Source organism: Dermacentor variabilis, chromosome 2, assembly GCF_050947875.1.
Source record: "Dermacentor variabilis isolate Ectoservices chromosome 2, ASM5094787v1, whole genome shotgun sequence".
In the NCBI taxonomy this organism is placed as follows: Eukaryota; Metazoa; Arthropoda; class Arachnida; order Ixodida; family Ixodidae; genus Dermacentor; species Dermacentor variabilis.
In genome coordinates, this window is record NC_134569.1 from 90,366,589 (window position 1) to 90,386,338 (window position 19,750).

Genomic DNA, 19,750 nt, shown 5'->3' on the forward strand with positions numbered 1-19,750 from the left:
TCCCCTCAAATAATATCCCGACTACGCCCATGGCTCGAACAGCTCAAAAGTTCGCGTCCAAACCCGCAGTACACCTTGCAACAAAAAGCGGTGCAATGTTTTTCAGCATGCACATGAAGTTTTCTCGCCGAGGCCGGAAGGCAAGAAATGTTTTAAATGATGTTTAACGAAAACTTCATACACGTACGGTGTAGAATTATGTGAGCGCATTTTGGATACCGAAACCAGCTGATTAATGATCGTCGCCAAGCGAAATATCGTTAGTGCACTTATGTCAGCGATCGTTAATAGAGCGTCATTTATCACTAACCTTACTAACCGTCGTTCACAGTAGCTTTTCTATATATGCGGTACAGACACGTAGATTTAAACGCATTTCAAATGTTCACATACGCACACTTCGTGCATAGCCTATTTTTACTATTAATTCACACCGCAGACTAAATAGCTGCTTCGTATCATCAAATTTGCAAACGGAAAAAGATTCGAGATACAGGAGTTTCTAGGTCAAATTTATTTCGTACGAGGGAATGGACGACCAATGGCTGCTGGCAGCAGGGCAAGAGTACTGGTTCTTCGAGCCTTGGGAGGCAGAATTCAAAGCAACTGGAAAGGCAACAGGCTATTAAGAGTAACAACAGCCTATTTTTATTCTACTAATCACACCAAGATGGCAAACTTGCAAAGCAGTTATTCGCACACTGCAGACTGTAATATGAGAACACATTTTTCTTGATCTGTTCATACTACGCAGGTCAGTTTACTGTAACACAGCGCTTATTAAGCATACAGGCAGAATTTAACAGTCCTCAAGTCGACTAAAGCCGATCGAACAAGCAAGATAATTGCGGGCGGTAAGTGCTGAAGCTATCGCAGCTGCCTAATAAGCGGGAGCGCTCGAGGTTTTCGCTTACTACGCACAAATAAACACTAGCACATCAATCAACGCTACGTGAAAATCATAACGCCTACAAAAAATAAAATAAAGACAGAAGAGAGTAAAACCAGGGTGCAGCGGACAAATTGTACCTGCTAGTATTGAACGCACTGTTCGAGACCGGCACAGTCAGAACAATCGTGCAAGCGACACAGCAAATTGGGCTAGTTTGTAAGTTAACATTCTTAGCGTATGTGTGAAGCGCGACACACACGTGTCGTTCATCCTTCGTCCCGCTTCTGTGTCGCGCTGCACATATGCGCCAAAAATCGTTCAAAAAGTGAACAACCTCTCGTGCCAGGCGTACGCATCTCGGCGTTAAAAGTGGTGTTACTCGGGGTGAATGTTGCTTCGGTGTAAACAAGGCGAACGCACCTCGCGTATGCTGGTCCCTTTCGGAGCCGGCCGGTCTCAGTCCGTACGCAGTAGGCATACGAGTCGCTGGCTCACGTCTGTCCGTTCGCACGGCACCGCGTAAGAAGCTGTGCCACCTTCCGTGCGGTTTGTGCAGTTTGGTGCGCTGCACCCGGTCATACTGGAATACAAGTGTCACTATGATGTGTTTTGTATCACTTCGCCAAGGTCCTTGACTTTAATCTCGTCGCATACCATACCTGCGACCCGCAGCCGATTAATGCAACGCATGAGCACCACAGTTAGCAACGCTCGACGGTCCGCTGATTGTAATGTCGATGGCGCCGACAGAAACGACGGGTAGGCGTCGCGCGCGTAAAGTTGGCTTCGCAGCGGCGCGGTTGAACATTTGACGTCATTTTGCGCCGCGTGATACCGCTCGGCGAATAGCGATGCGAGCGGCGCCGGAAAAGTTATGCGCAACTCTGCTTCCTGCGGGAGCACATACAGCAACACTATATAGGTACCGGCCTACGGGCTCGGGTGAAACCGGCGGCGGCCATCCTACGGAAGGCAAGAAGTGGCTTACCAAGAGCTTCGCAGCGCTGTTCGCCGACTTTTCCGGCCGTTTTTAATTGCTTCACGGATTTTCAAGTTCTAATGCAACACTGTGGGCTATGAGGAGAGTTATATTGTGAAGGTCTCCTGATCGCAGATATCCGAGTACTGGGGCAATTTTTCATTTTATCGGCATCACTATGCAGCTGCCGCCAAGTAGAAAAAAAAAATTCGCGCAGTAATTAGCGTTTATTCACCTTTAATGCAGTGTAGAAATTAATCAATTGTGAGAGCTGTCGCTACAAAAAGAAACAATTAAGAACAAAGCGTGGCATGAGAAATAGCAGTACATGCAACAAACATAAGTGCTCATTATTATCTTCAGTATCATCAGGTGTTACCCGTGCTTTAGCATGCTCATTGAATGGAGAGTCTCGGAACGTTGGTAGCGGCCGTTTCCTTTCAAGCACGAAATATAAATGTTTCCTTTATCCTAGAGCAAGTCAATGCTAATCTGCAACCTTATTTAAACGAGAAGGATAACGCTAACATGTCAGCTACTTGTATGTCATCTACCCTAAAAACACCCGAGCGCGCTATCGCATCTTAGGATCCGCACAGCCCCGCGCACGGCAAGTTACGAAAACACGAAACACACAAGCTGCGGCGACTGGCGTGATTTTGCGCCCCCCCCCTCCCTCCCTCTGCAAGATGGCGACGATGCGGCGGCTTCACTTGACGGGCGCTTCCTCCACTCCAGCAGTTCTTCTTTAACCTCCTCGCCAGCGCCCTATTATTACACTTGACACGTAGTTGACAGAAAATGTGCCGTCGGTGCGAAGAATGGCCGTCTACCATTCGCACACGGAAGTAGGTGTTTCTCCGCTGTGCCGCCGACCTGCGTATCGCCTTTCCAGTCTCCTACGACGCACACAATCATCCGGCGTGCCGCAGGATGTCAGCAGCGCAAGGTCGTATACGTGTTTCGTTGAGAAAACACTGCCGCAGTTGTGCAAGCCCATCTTCCGCTTCGAGCCAAGAAATAAATACCTACAGCAGCCTCGAACGGGGTCAGACACACGCGGTTTCAATGAGAAAGCTCCGTTTTACGGCGAAGCTGTATATGGCTTGGTTCTGGAAAAAAAAAAGATTGCGTGCATATATCGAGCCGCGTAGATCGAGAATTTCTCCCCACACGTGGGGCGATCCCGAAGGTAGTGCAGTACCGGGCCGACCCGCGCGGCGGAGGTGAAGCAGGCTTAAAGAGGGAGCTTTAGCTCGGACCCAACTCCCACGCGGCTTATTCAGATGCATGTAAAACGCTGAAACGCTTTTCTTAGAAGCGGAATTTCTATTTGGGGCCTGAATTTTGGTAAAACTTTTCAAAAATTTGAAAGTTCGAAAGAAAGAATGGAAGCACGAAGTTTACAAAGTGATAGCTCTGCATCAAGAACAAATATCGCGGTTCTGTAAACGGCGTCCATTAGATCATTTAAAGCGGACAAACTCGATATGTCAATTTATACCTTACGTGAATTCGTTACATTGTCTACAAGAGTTCTGCAAAAGCTGCATTTCCATATTACTAAATTTTTTTAGATTCATATGTAACATAATAATTTTGTCCGCTTTAGATGTACTATTAAATGCAATTCACAGAATTGTGATATCACTTTTCATTGCCGAGTTAGAGTTGTAAACTTCATAGTTTCCTGAAAATTTGCGATTCTTGCCAATTTTTAATAAAAAAAATGATGACCGAAATCAGAAATTCGAAACCAACAGTCACTAGATTTTAACTTTTTCGTTTAAATGCAACAAACCTCGTCAAATTTGGTGCAGTGGTTGCCGAGGAAAACGATCTCTCACATTTATTTAGACAGAAGCACCCGAGGTAAAGCTCTCTCTTAATTAAGCACTCCGCCAACTTGCAAAGGTCCGAATGCAAGCCCTATCAGACATTAAGCTGATAAGAACAGATACTACCCGCGTCGGCCACGTCTCCGTTCGCAGCGCCCTCAATTTGTCGGCGTTCCAAGCGATTGCATATCTCCTTTCCTTTCCCTCCGCTCTCCCGTGGTGGCGGTCCCGTAAGCGCGCTGCCCGCCAGAAACGCGAGGCGGAAAGAAATGCGACCCGTCCATGTGGCCCCGATCCCGCAAACATGGAACTTTTCACCGGGGCAACGGCCAGGTTTCAGAGGGAGTTCGTGGGGAAACAAATTTTGTGTGGCCTGTGTTGTGTGTGACCCCTTGGGGTTTTAGAGTGACCTCACAACCATTAGAGCCACGGTGGGCGGATCTGGAACACACCTTTTTTGCCCGATGCCGTCACGTAACACCTGACCTTAGGAGAGCGGGCACGTGGCTAATAAACCCTCGCATGCTACCTGATGACATCAAGGTTGACAGATTCGAGACTCTCGCAATGAATGAACGACAGAAAAAGTAAAACCGAGGGGCTCGATTTTTGTTAGTCGTGAGCATATAAAGCCAACAGACAATGACACCAAGGAAAGCGTCGGGGAAATTAGCTGTAGTTGAAATAGAAATTTAGAAAAATAATAAATAAAGGAAAATGAAAGTGAACGAAAAGATAACGTGTCGCCGGTGGCGGCCGAACCCACAACCGCTGTGAGTTCGGTATTCCGCAAACCCACTGTGTTCCGGTATTCTTTAAACTGTTTCATAGACATGTCTAAAACTCTCGATTCATCTTGTCCGCCCACTTCTTTTCAAGCCTCTGCCCTAGGATCATTCAGGTCAAGCTTGCGCATGCCACCGCTGCAAAGAGTCGCAAAGAAAGGGACCGTGGTGTCGTTTTTTACAGTGCTAGTACTACAGTATTATTCACGTTTTAGCTTGTTCGTATAACCCGAGTCCTTCATGGAAGGACTCTGGTATACCGAAGGACTCTTGTGTAAACATCTTACCATTTGCGGATTACTAGGTCACCGAGACGTGGACGCGTAAACGTGAGTAGCCGGGTTGTTGTAGCCACTCGGTGATGTAAAGCTCAACCCCGGACAAATACAGAGCAGTTATTGCGTGTAACACAAGAACGTTGCTAACGCGTTTTTTTTTTTTTTTTTTTTTTGGACGAAGCGTCGTGAGATGTCGCCACCAGCGTTGTTACTGCCGTCCAGGTCTGCGATAACCCGGTATACACACTAAAACTCTGCAATATCGCAGTGTGGTGGAAACATTGTAACTCTTGTTTTACGGGAGAAAGAGAGAGAAAAAAAGTGAAAGTTCGTTTTGAGGTGCATCTTGTGCTGGGCCAAATTATGTGTCGAAGTATGGCCTCTAGAATACTCATCTAGGGACCATAGTTAAGGCGAAGCTCTCTTAACGAATATTCGCGGCATCTTTCATTTGCATCGCGTCATAAACTCATGCTCATGGCATAACCTGGTCAGTATACTTTCTCGAACACGCAGGCTTTGCATAGGACTATTTGACGAATATCTGCTGCTGATGAACGCCTGACATCGACTGTGACGCCTACACAGGGCCGCGACTCTAACGTGTGTGACGCTCTTCCAGGATCAGGATTTTGTGAGGGCGTACTAAAACACTTCTTAGGGATGAATACGAAGTGAAGTCTTTGGAACAACAAAGAATCTGAAATAACGTTTCGGTCGATGTGCCTCTTCCTGGTATTTGCGCTTCGATCGAGTTGTCGATTAATTCGGCCCCGCTTTGCCATTTGCTAGCCTCTTGCTTAAACACCGTCCGCGGAGAGGCGCTGGTCCCGTGAGTTGGATCCTCGAGCCAAGGCTAATTATTCCTCAACTGCGAAGCTCTCTATCTGAGAAACCAGCACGGGTAGTTTTCCTTTTTTCTTGTAGCTTTGAGCTGATGTCGGGTGGATGATCATTTTTAACCCTTTCATCTATATACGGGCTCCGGCAGAACTGATTTGCCGGTAAGCAAATTCAGGAGGCGCTGCGCTGCCCGAAAAGCGTGAAAGTGCATTCGTGTATACTTATGGCTACACTGCGTAACTGCGTAGCGAAGTATAGCCTCTGCGCCCTTCGATCGCAACCACTATCATTACCAGATTTTGAATGCGGTCACGCACAATAAGACTTCACGTACCTCGCTACAACATAGATTTAAGTTGAATGAATTAACCTAAAATCTCCGCGCGCATATGCATTAAAATTATATTGTGAGGTTTAACGTCCCTACGCAGCACAGTGGCGTATTATAATTATTAGAATTAATTTTGACCGCCCCCTCCCCCCCCGGTGTTCTGTAACGGCGCCTAAATCTAAGTACGCGGACCCGATATATATATATATATATATATATATATATATATATATATATATATATACGGACCCCATCGAACCCGCGCGTGCTCGTGCTCATTAGCACGACGCCATATAGCCACTGCTGTAGGTGGACATGTATACGCTCGACCCAATGTAAACAAAGCAAAAAAAAAAAATTACACCTATATTCTTATGGTTATAGGTGCACGGTCGAGCATTTGAAAGAATTGATGTCAAGTGCAGGTCGTCCTTTGTATACTGTTTGCCCATATCTTGTGGAAAAGTAAACATCGGCCAAACGGGTCTGCGTGTAAACACGAAAAAGTGTTGGAGCACAAAAGCTCACTAGAGGGAAACATTCATTCCCGCACTAAAGGGCATTGCTCAAAACATGGGTGCTGACCTCTTTACAATGACACTACATTTTTATCGCATCATAAGGATCAGCTGACCAGGGAAATAGTGGAAGCTTTTCACATTTACAGGAGAGGAGAGGGTTGTATCAGTCAATCATCTGTTCTTCTGAGCCATCGTGAGGTTGCCTTTTTGGAAGAACACCAGGAAAAAGAAGAGAAAAGAAATTTTGCAGTAAAGAAAGATGTGTTAGGGGTGCAACAAATGGGATGTGATAGCACACCGTGATAGATAGGTTGTCGATCTTTGACGCACGAGTTTGCGCGAGCAAATGAATTTGAAAATGCTTTTAATCTTGCCTTGCTTGCTTATCTTTGACGTCTGAGGATGCGCAGGTATATAAATATGAAGTGTTTGTTCCGAGATAAAGTAGTTGCGAGTGAAGCGAGTGTCGTGATTTCTTGTGCGTCTTCGCTTTGTCCTTGTCAGTGCGCTGCTTCGCCACTAAGGTATGATTAATCACCAACTCGCCCAACTTTTCACATTACTGAGGTGGGGGTGTTTGCGAGTTCGCGAAATGCCGTGAAGACTTGGATGAGAATGAGCGTTCGGGGAGGCCGCATGCGTCGCTGACTGAAGAGTCTGGACCACCCTCCGTACACTCCGGACCTCAACCCTAGTGATTCTCACGTTTTCGGTCCGCCGGAATAAGTTCCTGGCAGTTCGCGTAAAACGATGAAGCCGGGACAGCAGTCCGAGGTTCCACAGTCAGCCGGACGAATTCTACCACAGGGGCATGCCAAGTTTACACTGTGTGGAAAAATATTGTGAGATACGTAGAATAGTACTGTATACGTAATTACCTGTATGTACCTTATTTTGGCCCTCGTCTTTAGATTTTTCGTGCAAGTAATCTCCGCCGCTTCGAGTAATCCAGCTTAATGACTAGAGTCAGGCTATCTGTCCCAGATCATTATTTTTTAATCCTGTATGTTCCGTAAACACACACACACACACACACACACACACACACACACACACACACACACACACACACACACACACACACACACACACACACACACACACACACACACACACACACACACACACACGCACGCACGCACGCACGCACGCACGCACACACACACACACACGCGCACACGCGCACACGCACACACGCACGCACGCACGCACACGCGCACACGCACACACGCACACACACACACACACACACACACACGCGCGCGCAGGCGCGCGAGCGGTATAAGCACGACGGCCACGTCGTTCAGGAAGAAGTGCTGCCGTGCGAGTTGTTTATGGTAAATAGTGCGTGTGTGGAAGCAGCGCGAGCACACTGGATGATATACTTGACAGGAAGGGTGCTCGAGACACCGCGGCAGGTCTTCCCCCGTCTCGCCAGACGGGTGTGAAACGCAGGAGTGCACGACAAGAACACCGAGGAGTTATATATCGGCTGCAGCCCTGTCCTTTGCTTGTGTGTACGTGTCATAATCCTCAGCCATCGCCGTTTGTTATTCCCAGCTGACGTCTTTATCGCAGAGGTGGTAAAGAAAGCGGTAAATTTCGAGCTCGAAAAATTTGCTCTAGCTTTCTTCTCTCCCTCTCTCGTGGCCGTAGGGAGGTGAGGGGAGGGGGAGAGAATCTTTCCTCTTATTAGCAAACTCTAGTCGGCGGGGAATGGTCAAACCTTCGTAAAAAAAAAAAAGAACAATCAGAAAAGAGCAAGGTAGTCGCCCGGCAGCTCTCGTATAGCTCGCGAGAGCCCGTTCCCCTGCTCCTCGAGCCCCATGCAAATCGCCCGAGGAGGTCGACGGCGTCCGTGACCTCGCCAGCTGTCGGCACACGGTCTGTATACGTGTGCGCGCGTCCGCGTCATCATCTTCCGACACTTGTTCGGCGTCGCGGCAGCAAGCTCCGCGAGGTCCTCGTCGTCCAACTTTTCTGTTGCGTCCGTGTCTGCGCTGTTGGCATCGGCGCTCGCGTAGTCGGCGGAGTCCACGCGCCCATGGCGGCATTTTTAGCTGTTTTCCCCTCATCTTCGGTCGGGAGCGATGACAAATTTTCCTTAGTAAGATCGAATTGGTAAATGCGTTGTATATATATACAATCGGGGAAACATTTTGGGAACTATAATTTCTTCGTAAAACCGGGTTTCGTAAAACCGGGGTTCACCGGCGTGCTGGTGAAACTTCAAACTAAAGTCAGTGTACAATTATGCACCGGGATACGGACAGACCAGCACACACATATATATGTACGAACGGTTAACTATGGACAGACAATTCCACACGGATCAATGGAGCCGTAGTATGCTTTAATGAAATGCTTTAACGATACGCATTAATGAAACCATAATATGCGGCGAACCGTGGGGTTAAAGAACATAAATATAAAAGGAATAGTAAAGCAGTTACTGCGTCAGCGTTTTTTCTTTTCTTTTTGCGTTGTGTCAAAGCCTTAGCAGCGCGACAGTTTGTTAATGAGACTTTTTACCAGGCTGCGTGCGCACCGTCGAGTTGTCAGGCTTCCTCGCGCGGTTCAAACCGTTTTGAGCGCGCCTGTACTTGTGCCGCTGCTTGAAAGCGCACTGGACGCTCTCCGGACTGCAGCGACCTGCGCACGCAGCTCTTTTTTTGAAGCGCTTCCGCGTCCTTTGTTGCGAACGCAGCTTGTACGCCTGGCTGTGCCCTGTTGCTGACCGCCGCAGATCTCGGTTGCGTAATGGCCCGGGAGCGCCTATATTGCGCCGTCAAGGTCGAGCGCATAGGCCGACTGCGAAACCGGTGGCCATGCGATGATCGCGCGGAGCATTATGTTTGTTCTTCAGCCTCGCCAGGTCCAGTGTCCGCGCTGGCTCTGGACGGGAAGGAATGAGAAAGCGACTGTTGGACGTAACGGAATTGCTGCTACCAACTTTGGGCAAAAGAGAAAAAATTACATCATTTTTCACTCTTTCTAATGATAAGTAAACGCATACGTCTGTTTATCGGCTTATTTATTTGTTTATTTAGAAACACCTTACAGGTTCTGCATCCAGCAATGAATTAGGGGGCATCGCAACAATAAACAGTAGATGAACGCTCACAGCTAAAGTAAAAGTCAACATCAGCAACGTACAAAAAAAAAAAAAACAAGAAACCACGCGCAATCTCATCTGGTAGTGTGCGTAGGCGGTGTGCCACTTGCTGATCCCTTTGCAGCCCGGTGTCATTACTGACGTTATGAAACCTGATCCGACCAGCACGAACCCTCATCAACCCTTATCGATCGTTCGCTTATCATGTTCGATAGCGAACATGATAAGGCAGGTTTAATTAAGATATAGAGTTCATTACGGCACTCGAACCCACGACCATTGGTGTTAAGGTGAAGTATAATTAGCCACAGTTCATTAAGATAGTTTAATTAAGGAACTCGAACCTTCGACCTTCGGTGGGAGTAGAACCCCCGACCTTTGGTGTTAATTAAGGTGAAATAGGGTTACTTTAGCGAAGCTGTTGCAAAACCACCACTACATTTGCTTAGGGGGGTATGCAATGCTTTATTGATGGTTCGGATGCTTGTCTTGAGCTTGTTCTTTATTGAAACGAATGCTGTTCTGTATGCTGTATGGGTGATTTCAATGAATGTATGCACTATTCGCTTCACTTTTCTGAGCGCTTGTAGCCTCTGCCTTACGTGGGTATGAGCTATTTATTCGTTGTCTTAGTTGACGGACAAATTTCTCGTTGGGGAGGCATAGAAATGCTTACGCATTTAAAAGAAAAAAAAAGGAAAAGAAAAGTTAGCGGAGTACATGAGTTGGCGTACATACTTGCACCGCGAAAGAATAATCGCAGAAAAAGATTTAAGTAAAGAAAATAGTACACAGAAGCGTAAGAGCATAGCATAAACACACAGGGCACATTATGTGAAAAGCGCACACAGGTAATCGCGGAACCTGGCGCCGTCTGTTGTGGAAACAATTTCATCGGGAAGACCATTCCAGTGAGTTATGGCACGAGGCAGAGCAGATAAACTGAAGGCTCATGTCTTACAGAAAGTAAGCTATGCAAGATGGTTTGCCTAAACGTGATTAGAGTTTTAAAACTTAACTAAATTTTGAGACGCGTGAAACAAACCTGATTTCTTTCGTGTTTCCTTCTTCAGAAAAATGCGAAAAGAAAGACAATTGGCGCACAGAGCTATGAAAAACTCGACGCTTTTATTTTTCTAACACCGAAACGAATGTAATTGTTACATTATTGCATCACAAAAGTCCCAGCAGAGCTTCCGGGTTCAAAATCTAAGCGCGATTTCGCGTCCAGGCGTCGATTTCACATCGAAGCGTCGAGACCGACATTTGTGTCAATATGCGTCCGATTCATTTCCGCTTGACGCGTCAATGCTTCGCTGTGCAGCGGACGAAGCCTTCCGGACACCGAGGCTCGAGTGCACGTACGCCAAGTTATTGCACGCGGCACCCTGCGAGCCTGTTGCGTAGCTTGGTGCGCACATTGCCAAACTAGGACCGGTTTCTCTCACATGCTGCAGAACAAGGGGGAATCTGCAGTACGCGACAGGCGAGGGGGCTCAAGGGTTGGTTGAAGCGAAGTCCTTGCCACCACGTGGTTGGATCCAGGTACTTCGCAGACTCCCTAACTCCTTTCATTTTTCTTCTTTTTTTTTTTTTGGGGGGGGGGGCAAATTTTTGAACACGTCGAAAGGAGTCGCATCGCGACAGAAGAATTCGGCGGGGAAGCTCTATTTTTTCTATTTTATCTTGATTGAAAAAAAACAACGAACCACCCCCCCCCCCCCCATCCCCCGTTTCTTTCCGAAATGTTCAATGTTTTTTTTTTTTTTTTCGACCGCTTACACCTCTACTCGTGATGAGGTGCGTCCGGGAGATTCAAGGGGCAGCGGGCATGGCCTATCGGTATCAACGCACTTGTGAAATAGACTCAGCAGAGTGATTGTGCTGGGAGTTTCCAGAGGCTGCAAACAGATATCAAGCTTAATGTGTGTTATACTAGAGTTGCGATCGTTGTGTTTCTGCAAGTGTCCCGGGCCGCTCTATTCTGTACGCATTCGAGCGTGGCAGCCAAGTTATTTTGATATGCCGACCATCATCATCACCGCATCAAGCTTGCACGAGAAGTGATGTATAGAAGGCTACGAGTCTGGGTAAGCTTATACGAAGCAAATACACGAGATAAACGCGCAAGGGGAGCGAGTGGGTAGTAATATTAACATCTAATTGGAAAGTACGGGTTGGAGAGGATAAAATGAGCAATACTTGATTTTTTTTTATTCATGACGTTTATGCGTCCCGAAGCCGCAGCGCTGGGTCTAGGAGATTGATTTCGACCACGTGGGGTTCTTTCTCACGAACTCCGTATATAGCCATTGAGCCGCCGTGGCGGGCGGAACTGCATAATGCTGGACACGCATGGACACCGCCTATCCATCGACTTCACACTATAGAGCTTGCCCTTCCTTCTCTTGTTTGTCTGCATTGCGTGTTCTTCCGCGCCTGTGATTGGTTCTGCTCGCCGCGGTAGCCCATTGCTACACGGCGTTGCCCTTCCGAGCTCGAGGTCGCGGGTTCAATACCGGCCACGACGGCCGTATTTCAATGCGGGGGCGATATGCAGAAAAAAATAAAATAAAGAAAGAAAGCTCGTGTATACTTGCATTTAGGTGAACGTTAAGTGCACCTAAAGAACCTCAGGTGGTCAATTTTTATTTATTTTTTCGTAGTCGGCGTGCCTCGATATCTGGTCGTGATTTTGGCACGTAAGAAACCGCAATTTAATTTATTTTGAATTAGTCTTCTCTCGCTTCTGGGTGTCTCGGAAACGGCGCTCTTTTAGATCGCCCTGGTTGTGTCGATGTGCTTGCTGTTTATACAAAGGCCGGGAGGACGTGTTCTTGACCCACTTAGCCATAGGGCGTTTAGCGTAACAGGAATGCAAGCGCTGCTATTGTTTTTGTCTGCGATCTAGCACGTCGTTTTCCTCTCTACGTCTCTCTCGTTTTCGGTCCGACTTTTTTTGTCTTTATGCGGCAGTTGACTTTGCGCCTTCCGATGTAACCGGTAAGTATGCCGCCCCGTTCTATCTCCTGTTTCCCTGCTTGCGGTTTGTGCGAATTCGCGCAGTTTGTTCTTCAACTCGCTATGGTCGTGATGGAAACGATTGATATAGTGCGCGATGTGCGTGCTTCGCACGAGAATGAACAAATTATTTCTTTGGCACGGATTGACAATTTGCTCTCTTCCGAATGAGTAGTTTTGGGCGCGTTGAGTGAACGCCGTGCTCGCGTATAGGCATTTGACGCCTGTGTGTGCTCTCCTACGAAAAAAAAAAAAAAATTGGAGGACGCTTAAGCTTCGCCTTCAAGAGTGGAACGCGACAGCGTTCCCGTCGACCTGCCAAGGGGTGTAAGACAATGGGCTACGGCGCAGAGACTACGCGCCCCGCATGGGACGCGGTGAGCGTCGAGCAACGCAGCGTTCGGCGCGAGAACGAAATGTGCGCCTGAGCAAGCGACGCACGCCTGAGCCTTAGAAACAGCTCGTTTCTAAGGCAACACCGCGTTCACTAGAGGCGCTTTTGTACCGCTTCGAAGCATCGAACTCGTGGCTCAGTGGTAACGTCTCCGTCTCACACTCCGCAGACCCTGGTTCGATTCCCACCCAGCCCATCTTGGAAATTGCTTTTTATTTATGAAGTGCCTGCTGGGATTTATCGCTCACGGCCAACGCCGCGGACGCCGACGCCGACACCGACGCCGACGACACCGGCTTTTCTGCGACACGAGCTCCTTAACGCTATCGCGTTAAAAACAAAATCGTTATGCGACTCCAAGAAAGCTCTTTCAGTTATCGATGTGCATGAGCGGATTTCGTCGTTCTCGCCATAGCCATCATGATTCTGTACTTTTCCTTTCGTCAATACCTCCCCTTGCCCCACATGATGAGCTGCTGCTAAGCGGTGACGCACTGATACGGGGCCGACCTATCGGCGTTCTCTGCACAATCAATTTTTCACTCTCGCTCTCTCTGCATTTCTGCCAATTCTCCCGAATGTTCTGTCGAATTTAGGCTCGATCGTTTCATGATTTTACGAAGGTTGCGTAAAGCTTTACGAAAAAAATAATTTCCGTATTCGGAAGAAAAGTTCGCTCGTTGGTCTCCAAAGATTCCGCTGAAAGTTTTATTATGGCGAAAGGTCGCTACAGAGGGGCACGTGTTGCTTCGAGCATGTTCCTGAAGTAGGTGAAATCGGCAATAACAAAACTGCTGAAAAAGTCTGTGTGATCTAATGCTGTTCCAAGTTTGTTGCTGCTTGTGTGCTGCACCTATAGGTAAACCATCGTTAATAAAGTGCGTATGTATCCCGAAAAAGACGTATGCTCGGGGCAAGCTTCCTCTCTCCACTATTCCTCTCTCCACTTTCTCCTTGGAGTTCGTGTCCGCGGTATATCTACGAATTTTAATGCTCACAGGTTGGCAGGTATGCGCATCCATCTGTGCGTCCTGTGTGTACACGTGAGTGTGCATGCGTGCGCGGGCTTTGAAACTAAATGTATAACTGTGATAATAATACGATTTACCTTGTTATATATGCTTGCATCTGCTGGCGGTTGATGCTTAACGGATGTCGTACATACGCAACGCCTGTTTAATATAACGGGTTTTGGCTGATAGCGGCTGAGGTTCCCGATTGTCGTCTTCGCCATGCGGGCCGGGAGGCGGAGGTGTCCAGACGGAGCGGGCATCTGTGACGTCATAGTAACGACTCAATTACGGTGCCAGCCGGCCTAAGTAGAGCCGACGGATGGTTATCTGTGTTCTAAAAAGCGCGGCGAACGTCGCTTCGGTCCCTTCTACGCGACTACAGTATTGCCGTCAAGGCCTCGAGCGGTTGGCCTGCGGCCGTATCGGCAACCACCGGATGTCGCATGCACCAGGTATACGCATGCTGCACGGCGCGTGTACATGTGTGCACGTGCGGCGCACACCATTGCAGTAAGCCCAGCGCTGCAGTAACCCAGCAGTTGCAGTAAGCCCAGCGGAACGCTTAACACGGAACGATCTCTTATACATGTTGTGTCGGATCCGCTTACTTAAGGGGACCCTTTGTAGCGAGTTTAGAGAACGCTGTCTGCACCAGTACGGTCAAATTACGAGAAGGCACTGTGAAACCAGTGACGTCGCACTGACGTGTGTGTATTGTTTCGTATAATTTCGGTGTAAGACGCGAGGTAGGCAAGCTCGGTGCATTAATCTTCTTCTGTATCAGTCGACCAATTTTCCCGCCAGATGAATCAACATAAATATGTTTTAAGGGAATATATTACCAGTTGACAGTTATTTAGCGTTTCTCTTTCATAACCATACTGAGTTATTGTGCGGGTGAGTTTTCTGCAGGCCATGCTTTCATCGGAGGCCGTGTTTCCAGTTTGCACGATAGCGGCGAGTTTGCACTTTCCGTGCATGACTCGTAGTTATCGGCCCTAAAATGGAACGCGATTTGTTCGTTAGTCACTTCGTTTTCTTTTTTTCGTCGGTATCTTATATGCCAATGTGTTTTTCGCCTTCACATTGTTCTATATAGCGTGCGGAGGCGCACGCCGCGCGAACATTTTTTTCTTCTTATGCTTCCTTTAATGTCGCACGTATGAGCGCTGCTTCTTCGTTGTGTGGTATTCACGACATGGGAGCAGCGTTTCTCACACGCACGTGCCGCCATTATGCAAACCGTCTTCTCAATAATAATAATATTTGGGGTTTTACGTGCCAAAACCACTTTCTGATTATGAGGCACGCCGTAGTGGAGGACTCCGGAAATTTTGACCACCTGGGGTTCTTTAACGTGCACCTAAATCTAAGCACACGGGTGTTTTCGCATTTCGCCCCCATCGAAATGCGGCCGCCGTGGCCGGGATTCGATCCCGCGACCTCGTGCTCAGCAGCCCAACACCATAGCCACTGAGCAACCACGGCGGGTAACCGTCTTCTCGGAGGCGGCTATATTACACACGAGGCACGTAGTTATAGGCTTCGGCGTTTTGATAACTCCTCGGATACGCGCTATCGACGTCAAACTGACCGTTTGAGTTTTACTGGCTCGTTTCAACTTGGTATCTTACGCCGGGTACTTCTTCCTCTCCTTTTCTTTCGATTTCTCAGGTTCGCGGTGATGCCTTAGCGCGAAGCTGGTTTTAAGCCAGCTTCGCGCCTATGTAATTAAAGCAGTGTTTACACGCCATTCGCGGCTTGACTGGCTTTTTTTTCTTTTGATTTTGCACAAAATGAGGGTCGGTACTCTTTATAAATCCTAGAATATACCGACAATTGCATCAGAGCGCCCTAATTAATTCACTGTAGTACTTGTTCGTACAAGCCAGTTTCGGTTTCTATACCCAGGAGGTGGGTGCATCATGACGTCATGAGTTTTAGTTTGCTCTCAAACTTCTTGCCGTCTTGCTGTTTATCAGAGCCGGGCACGGTAGTTGCGTAAGCAGTAGCGAAGCTAGGGTCGACACAATGTGACGCTTTGTGCGACTGCGATGTGTCAAAAAAAAAAAGAAAAATCCGTCGCGTGATGGTTACCGTTTAAAGAAAATCATTAAATCACTACTCCTTAAAGATTATGTCACTACCAACGCTCTAAACCAGTACTTAAAAAAAAAAAAGACGCGGTAGTTTACTGCATTATCAGCTTTGTGTTCTTTCTGGTTGAACTCTGTGTCATAAGACGTCGCTACCAGCTTTGTAGCAGTAAAGCCCCCTTTATGTTGCATCATTACACATTTCCGGTGAACCGCAAACGTTCAGAGTTCGCGGACACGCTAGAACTCTCTCTCTACTGGCTCGCTGCGTTGCTGCGATTGTCGCGGCTGCCACACGCGAGCGCGCACCCCGGAAAGAAGCGTGCGCAGCGCTATTCGCTATTTTCGGTGAGCGACGCCATCATACCTATAGCTTCATCGCTGCTGCTCGACGTCGGCAAATTGTTCTCCGTGTAACGACGTCGCGATGCATGCTGACGACTCCACGGCGTCCATTTCGAGGCCCGCCTTCAGTATAACAAACAGAAATACCTTACAAGCGTTTCCCGACATTCCTCCTTGGTAAGCAACATTATTTTACACGCGAGAAGCGCGTGGTGTATGTACAAGCCTCTGTAGCTTCGATAAAATATATATATATGCATGTGTCAGTATTTTCTCCCTGCACTGCGACCCGATTACCACCACAACACCATGCGGCCGCTGCGCCGGCGCACGTGACATTCGCTGGCCCAGGCTAAGGTCGAGCGCCAGCCAGTCGCGACATAAGCTGTGCACTATACAACAAGGAAATTCGGGAATGCAGCCTCTCGTGGTTCACACACCACTGGGGCCGCTCTGTAGGTCGGCGCTTTGGGCAAGAGAGAGAGAAAAAGAAAACATTTATTCGGACCATCGAGGTGGTTGCTCTTGAGGTCGAGTGGGTGGTGTCCTCTTTCCAGGACTCCACTGGCCATGGCTGCTCGACGTACTTGCTGGACGAGAGCTTCTTGTCCCGCCAGGGTATCGCCGGTCAGCTGTACCTCCCACCGCTCAAATGACGTGCTAGCAGTCTTTAAGTGTTGAGGTTTGCCCTCGCACCCCCACGAGATGTGAAAGAGTGTAGGGCGTGTGTCGCCGCACCAGGGGCAGATGCCGCGATATGTATGTGGGAACATTTTACTGTATCTGTGTAGGTTTGGAAATGTGTTGGTCTGTATAAGTCGGAGAGCTACGGCATCTTCAGTGCAAGCGTCTGTTCAGTGCGAAAGGAAGACAAAGAGTGGAAGGCTTGCGGGGATATACTGGATACCGCGGAAAGCCATTTACTGTATCTGTGTAGGTTTGGAAATGTGTTGGTCTGTATAAGTCGGAGAGCTACGGCATCTTCAGTGCAAGCGTCTGTTCAGTGCGAAAGGAAGACAAAGAGTGGAAGGCTTGCGGGGATATACTGGATACCGCGGAAAGCCATTTACTGTATCTGTGTAGGTTTGGAAATGTGTTGGTCTGTATAAGTCGGAGAGCTACGGCATCTTCAGTGCAAGCGTCTGTTCAGTGCGAAAGGAAGACAAAGAGTGGAAGGCTTGCGGGGATATACTGGATACCGCGGAAAGCCATTTACTGTATCTGTGTAGGTTTGGAAATGTGTTGGTCTGTATAAGTCGGAGAGCTACGGCATCTTCAGTGCAAGCGTCTGTTCAGTGCGAAAGGAAGACAAAGAGTGGAAGGCTTGCGGGGATATACTGGATACCGCGGAAAGCCATTTACTGTATCTGTGTAGGTTTGGAAACGTGTTGGTCTGTATAAGTCGGAGAGCTACGGCATCTTCAGTGCAAGCGTCTGTTCAGTGCGAAAGGAAGACAAAGAGTGGAAGGCTTGCGGGGATATACTGGATACCGCGGAAAGTCATTTACTGTATCTGTGTAGGTTTGGAAATGTGTTGGTCTGTATAAGTCGGAGAGCTACGGCATCTTCAGTGCAAGCGTCTGTTCAGTGCGAAAGGAAGGGTGGAAGGCTTGCGGGGATATACTGGATACCGCGGAAAGCCATTGTTTGCGCGCTCAGGCGCTGCGGAGTTGCTTTTGTTCTTCCTTCCTTGCCTCCCCCCCCTCTTATTTATTGTTGTTTGGAAGGAGCTTTCTGCTCGCCGACTGTCGATCCCTGTGGCGAGCGCATGCATACGATGGGCGCGGTCGGATATCGTTCTTCGAAACGCACGTTCAGTTTGCGTTCAATTTCGCCTCACGCTATTGGCAACCGTGTGGTAGTCTCTCTAAATATTGAAAATATATATGTCGATGTACTTGCATCCGCTTTCAACAACGTTCCCAACGCCGACCTTGTGAGTTCTATTGCGCTGTCCATGCACCTGTGCGAAAATTTGAAAATATGCAAGTGCCACGTATACAGAATAATCATGGTAATGTTGTTTGCCGTCGCTTGGAGCAAGTTAGACTATTTCTCGTGTTCGCCTAATTACACAATTAATTAATCTACTTCTCAAATATTATGTTCAGAGCAAATGTGTCAATGAGAAAATTGTAGGTCGCGAGGCACTTTTTCGTGTTTCGCAAGCTTTCTTCTAGGTTTGGAAAAAAAAAAAAAGCTTTCATGTAGCACGTATTGAGCAACAGAAATAGATCGGGAAATTTTCAAGATGGTGTACAATTTTCTCATTGACACCTTTGCACTGAATATAATATCTCAGAAGTTGATCAATGAGTAATAACTATGTAATTAAGCGAAACAAAAAAAAAATGGCTTGGCTTGGTCCAAGCGACGACAAACAACCTTGGTTCTGTCCAGCTACGTGGCGCTTGCAAATTTCTCTTAATTTTGGCATAAGTTACGTGAGTTACATGGGTTGCGATCGGAGATCGTTGCTCGAAACGCACGTTCAGTTTCGCCTCACGCGATTGGCCTTGCATATTTTAAAATTTTGCCACAGGTGCAGGGACAGCGCGACAGGACTCACAAGGTTGCTGTTGGGAAGGTTGAAATCGGATGCAAGTATATCGACATATATTTTTCAAGATGTAGAGACTCTGCTACACGGTTGTCGCACATAAAAGGATATCTCTTGTCAAGCGCAAGGGCCGGGAAACACTTATAAATGTGCTTTAATTTGACATGTAAGCTATAGTCCCCAAATGCCGTCTTGGGATCGTCGACATTATCGTGACGTTATAACCAAGAGCAAATACTTGCTGACACGACACCGTTGCTTACAAAAAATATATATACGAGAGTACTGCGCGCTCGGATTCCGAGGTTTTAATGTTCCTCCTGGACGCCTGATTCTACTCGCTACCAGGACGATTTTCGGTATCTTCGAAAACGCTCTCCCAGCCAGAGTCGCTGTTGCGCGCCGGAGGGCTTCGAGGAAGAAATTTGACTTGCATTTATTTTGCATATTTACATGGCAAGTGCCAGAAGAAGTGCCAGAGAAGCAGAAATGCTCTCGAAAAGAACGAAATCGAAATGCGAGTGTCGAAGCCTTCGAGGCCTCAGTTCCTCGGTAGCAGGGAACACAGACCCGTTCACTAGAGACGCACCTCACGAATGAAAGAGCCTTTCCTTTCCGTCGCTTCTCTTGCAGGTGGCATCGGCCTCGCTGTCATGTTGACACCCAGCAAAGTTCCCGTCCGTGGCCATTCCTCCGTAGTTGTCTTCTCCCAAAAGATGGTCGTCGGCTCGCCACCTCG

At 47.9% G+C, this 19,750-nt stretch overlaps 1 protein-coding gene across 3 annotated transcripts in view; it reads left to right on the forward strand.

Annotated features, from left to right (window-relative positions):
• The window catches only part of LOC142572267 (zinc finger MYND domain-containing protein 11), a 106,133-nt gene that overhangs the window by 6,566 nt on the left and 79,817 nt on the right, over positions 1 to 19,750 (forward strand). The window contains exon 1 of one of the 3 annotated variants that reach the window (XM_075681246.1): positions 11,109 to 11,127. The exons of the other annotated variants lie outside the window; for them this stretch is intronic. The gene's annotated coding sequence lies outside the window, so the exon portion shown is untranslated. Of the gene's footprint in view, positions 1 to 11,108; positions 11,128 to 19,750 lie in introns of those variants that run through there. 3 annotated transcript variants of the gene reach the window in all.